The sequence below is a fragment of the Terrapene carolina genome, unplaced genomic scaffold (genome assembly GCF_002925995.2).
Source record: "Terrapene carolina triunguis isolate 2854851 unplaced genomic scaffold, T_m_triunguis-2.0 Scaffold95, whole genome shotgun sequence".
Taxonomy (NCBI): Eukaryota; Metazoa; Chordata; order Testudines; family Emydidae; genus Terrapene; species Terrapene triunguis.
The window spans coordinates 32,050,911-32,056,684 of record NW_020664446.1 but is presented as its reverse complement, the minus strand read 5'-3'; positions in this window follow the sequence as shown (position 1 = coordinate 32,056,684).

The following is a 5,774-nucleotide window of genomic DNA, read 5'->3' as shown; positions in this document are numbered from 1 at the left end:
ATTTAAGTAAAATCGAATTACCCTCGTAGTGTAGACATACCCTCAGTGTTTTCTGCTCTTTGTCTTTGCCTCTCTTCCTGGAAGGGAATCTTTTTGACTTTCACTCCCTTTCTTCAAGACCTGAGAATCAATAAACTTTGCATTATTTTAAGCGAGTCAGATTTTTTTAGTGTATAGTACATTTATTAATAGTGAGGGTGTGAATTGATATTTCTCCCTTTGAATTTTTATTGTTAGAACTGAGCAAATAATTCTTAGTGAATAATATATTATACAGCTTGCATCTACTTCTGTTTTGGATTTATTCTCAAACAGGTTATTTCCTTGAATATATTTATTGTTTGAAATTGCTTGGCGAACACCTTGTTTGAATAACCACTCTTCAATGGATCAAGCAGTTTGGTGCAAGTATATAGTAGTTGAAATTTAAGATGTGTTAACTAGTTCTGATTGGATGTATCTATCACATGGTATCATTTCAGTTTCCTGATTGGATTAGAATAACTTAATATTGGGCATCTAGTGCAACTATACATGTTTATGAGCTAAAAACAGCTCTCAACAAATATTCTTAACTTGCTGGTTAAAAATTTCTGTTGCTGTGAACATTCCTACAGTAAACTTGTTTGCTAGTCTATTTGAGGAAAGCAAACACAAAAGTTCAGGAATCACAGCCAAGTTAATTATTTAAAAAAATCATTTAATACATTTGTAAGGGATTAACTCTGCCTACTGACTATATTTACATATCCACACTAGCACAATATGTTTTCAATACTAATTTACAGCAACATTCCAATAAGTTGTCTGTGGTTTCATACTGACTACATTTCTCTCTCCAGAAATGTGTACTGCTATAATTGTGTACTGTTATAATTGTCATCTATTTTATTTTGCTTTTGGAAAAACTGGCAGTCCCTTTTGTGCTCATTGCATACACTCTGGCATATAGGACCTGCTTCACTTCAATGGATCAGGCCCATAATATATGGTCTGGCAGATGGACAATAGTCATAATCACATATATGTTGCTGCATGAGCTATTACTATGGTACCCAGAAATTCAGGGGGGTTCTAATGACAAGCTTATCATCACTACTGTGTTGCAATTGTGTTTAGAGCAAAATAATTTTGAGATCAGAGATTTCTGCAAATCTCTGATGATTCTGAGTATACATACTCAGTGCTGACCTTTTAACAAATTCTGCAGCAAATGCCAAATTCAAACCAGCTGAGGGTCTGTTTTACCTCATCCTCAATAAACAAAAGAAAGTCCTTTTAAAAACAACCAGTTCTGAAAGGTGAAAGGTTACCCTTTCTGGTGGTGCAATCACTGAGATCCAAAAATTCCTTGTGCTTCTTACAGGATAGATAACAAACCTTGAGCTGACTTGATAGTGGATCATCTAACACAGTGGTTCCCAAACTGGGGTTCGTGAACCCCTGGGGGTTCATGAAATGTTACAGGGGGTTCTCAGGAAAAAATTCCCTAATGGCGGACAGTACTGTCCCTAGGGATCTTGGGCAGCACAGGGCAGCAGCTCCTGGACTTCCAAGAGCTAAGCAGCTCAAAACAAGCCTATCTATCACACTGAGGAGATTTAAACTTCAAGACTCCTTATAAGAAATGGAAAGGGAGGTGGATATTTTTTGATATTTTTAAAATTAAATAGGCAGCTAGTATTGTTTTTAAAATTATTATGAAGAACAAGTTTAAGCTTTGTTGTAACATGCGTTGTTTGCCTGGACTGCTCAAGACCTGAATGCTTGTGTAGGAGGAACTCTTTGAGTTGGTTTCTTAAATACCTTCATGCTGTTTCACATCTGATACTCCTTGATGAAACATAGGAGCCTTGTCTTATAACAGGCTTATTCAAAGTGATACAAGCTACGAAAGTGAGATCTTGGAAGAGTGTTGCCATTTTCATAATGTAATAAAAAAACTGTGATGATAAATAATAATTAATAATGAATAGTGTGTAAAACAGTGTCTCATAAAAACAAATTTTATATTACCAAGATCACTGCTTTTATAATTTATATTCAGGTAAAGGAGAAAATCCCTGGAAATATTCATTTTTTAGGAGGGGGTTCACGACACTTGACATTTTAGCGAAAGGGGTTCACAGGTTCTTAAAGTTTGGGAACCACTGATCTAACATCATAGGGAAAGTCACAAAGATGTCTGTAACTTTCAATTGGAAGGTTCCTATTTACCCCCTGATTGCATAAAGACCTAGGCTGCTGAGATCTTTCTTTGCTACACCACAGGAGTGGCACTGACTGTAAGCAGTCAGGGCATTTCCTCTCACTAAAGGCTTGGGCAGATTGCATTGTATTCAGTGGAGTTCCACCAATAAGAATAAATGAAAGAAGAATCAGGCCCTAGTCAAACTTGCGTGGTGATGCACACCACTGACTACGTGGACCAACCTTGTTGTCTACACAGGTAGCTTTTCTGTTGCTTGCTTGCTTGGATACACTGTAGTATAACTCCCATATCAATTATAGAAATATATCTGCATATGACAGGAAATGTATACTGAAAATGTAACCTAAACACCTTCTGTAATTTCATTCTGTGATGAACAGAGCTGTGCAGCATGTTTGCAGCAAAAACTGAAATTATGCAAAATTTACCTCTGTTCTGGTTTCGTTACTGTTATAACTAAAGTTTTCATTGACATACTTATGATTCTTAAATTTTTATTTTTAGCATTAGAAATGTAGATGCCAGAGAATATTAGAGATTGCATGAGGATCTATCTCAGTTTTAGTTTTTTAAAAAGTAGTTTCTATTCCTCATGATTGCAGAGAAGAAAAAAAGCTTGAAAATGTGAACTGTAAAGGCTCAAAAACCAGAAGGCAAATAAAACAAACCCAACATTTATTATTTTTAATAATTCATTATTTTAAGCCAATCTCATGATTTTTTTGGAGGGGCGGGGGTCTAACTCATGATTTTGAATGCCTGGGATTGGCAATACTGTAAAAGTTAAGCATGTGCTTAAGTGTGTTGCTGGATTGGGGCCATACTGCATTTCACCCAAAATAAGATTAACTGATCTGATGGAATGCTATTACCTTTACCAGATCTAGCCACAGTATTCCTACTTAGATTCTATTGTAGGTTTTTGTGTTAAAAATTCAGACATACAAAAGCTAGGGACAGAAAAGTTTTTTAAAACAGAAAACAGTAGATATACAAACCCAGTAGTAGAAGACAGTCTGATGTTCAAAGGCCCTGTGTGAATATATATTAATTCAGAGTAAGTGACCACGTCCTATATAAAGAAATGCATCAGGAAAGGAGGCATGTTAAAGAAATGTGCCAGGTTTCCTCTTTTTGTATTCTCAAAATCTTTCAAGAGAATTTGGCTTTAGCTAACCTAGGCCCTGGGAAGAGGGACAGACACATATGCATGGTTGGAGAGCAGGTAGCTTTCAGTCAGGCAAAATGCCTGTTGACTTCAGTGGGACTGGCATCTGGCTTTCTGAGAAATAATATACCCTCTGCTGCAAGTAAATGTGCTACTTTCAAGACTCTTTTTGGAGAGCAATATTGTTTGTTTCAAAGTTTAATCTACTTCTCTTTCTATGTTTTCCATGTGTGGCATAATCAGATATTAAAAGCATGATTGGCTTATAAAATCTATAGTTAATTTATTATTGGAAATGGTATGATGATTTTTGGAGAGAAAGTTCTACATGTATTTTTAACAGACATTGGCAAAAGTGATATGAGTGACAGTTACGTTGCTGGGGTAAGGGTAGATGCATCCTTATCTCATATGTGGCAGCACAGAGGGACCTGCAAACAGAGGGTGTAATGGCAATTAGGTAACTATTAATGTCAGGACGTGGGTCAGCGTTCCCATCGTGCTCCTTGTCAGTACCTGGCCTGGGGAAGCTAATGATCCAACCAGTGGATCAAATCCTGGTCACGTGCCACCTGAGGCATGTTGCGCATACTCTAAGAAGAAGTGTGAAACTTGAAATGCAGTCCAGGTTTGTCAATGGTTTGCTAAAGTCTATGAACCTGAACCTAGTTTTGGGTGGACATGGATGATATATAGTTTTCTCAGTGAAACCGAAGCTCTGTGCTTTTTGTCTCTGTTTTGCTTGAATTTTTGTAAACATGAAATTCAGAATGAAATACATGGTGTAGAGGAAATGTTCCCACACACTCGAGCGAATTAGAACACAACATTGCTGACAAACCCACTTATTCAAGACCAAACCAGTTTCTGTGAGAAAATATGGAAAAAAATGAACCTCACAATTGTTTTTAGTGTTTCGATTGTTATTGTTTTAAAGTTAACTGCATGTGAGAGAACAATCCTGAGATAGTTTATAGTAGACTAACAGGAGGCTGGTAACCACCAGAATTAGTCAGTAAAGTCCATTAGTCGCGGGGGATAGGGGCCCCCTCAAGTCCCCTCCAGACCCCACTCCGGATCCTTGCATTGACTTTCTCTCCCCCAGCTGATGTCCAAGGAGTTCTTGGAGCAAACAAAAAAGAAAAGACCTCTCCCTTCTTTGTTCCGTTATGGGAGAGAGGAGTCCATGGGAAATTGAAAAGAAGCAAGGATGACCTGGAACTCAGGCAGTCTTCCTGTGTCAGCCCTTTGGGCTTAGTTTTCATGGGGTCCACCTCCAGCCCCTCCTCATGGGGGATACTGCTCTGAGGCTGGGTCATACAGCTCCTGGAGTGGTGAGACTTGTTGCTGTCTCCCTCTCAGGGAGCGTGGTGCGGCTGTCTGAGGTAAGGCAGCCTTCTTCCTGTTCATCACCCCTTCCTGTGGCAGGTTATTCCTTTTAAGGTCCCCTGCTCCATGCAGCACAAGCCTTGCCAGTGCACCTCTCATGGTGTTGAACAGACCCCCAGGATCGTGTTAGTCCCATCTGTCAGTATGAGGGTGTGCCCTTTTCCAGACTCCAAAACAACCCAGCAGTGGCATTATAGCTAAATGCCATTTAATTACCAACAAGTACAATCCATGGTCTATAATGTGTTTGTTCATGGGAAAATGTTTGAACTCTTCCAGACTGCCAATATGATGATAATTAAAAGCATATACTATATGTGATAAAATCCTTCCTCTGAACACTATACATTGACCTTGTGCATTTTCTATGTGGCATTAAGATCCCTGCAGAGTTGTCATAACCTTTATTATATTTGTATTTATTTTATTTTTTCTTTGCCATTTTGCATAAGTGTGTCTTAAATGTTAGAGGATTTTTGTTAAGTAGCAGAGTTAACAGGATTTTGGGAGAGATTCTCCAGTCATTAAAACTAACATCAGTATTCTGCAAATAATTACCCCCCTGTATAAAATACAAAGACATAAGGGACCAAATTTGCAATCTGCATAAATGAATATTTCATGCTGGTTGAACAGGAGAAAAAATAGATGTACAGTATTATTAGTTCCTGACTAAAACACAATGGGAGAAATGCTGTCCACATTGAAGTCAAGGGGAGTCCAAGTCATCCCTGTTGTAAGACCACTGAAGTAATGGGATTACACTCAATGCAGGACCTGCCTCATCATTCACATAGCATTAACTCATGAAAGAAAATCGAAATACTTTGGAAAGTTGGGCTGTGGACCAGCGCTGAAGCAACTGAAGGTCTTTTTTCAAGCTTCTTCCAGGATGCCATAAGCCCTGTTGATGGCTCCTCAATTATATTGTATTGTAGTCTTCAGTGCTTTTAGCACCCTGTAAGAAGCTTGAAAAAAGATTTTACGTTCTTACAAGTTCAGTCC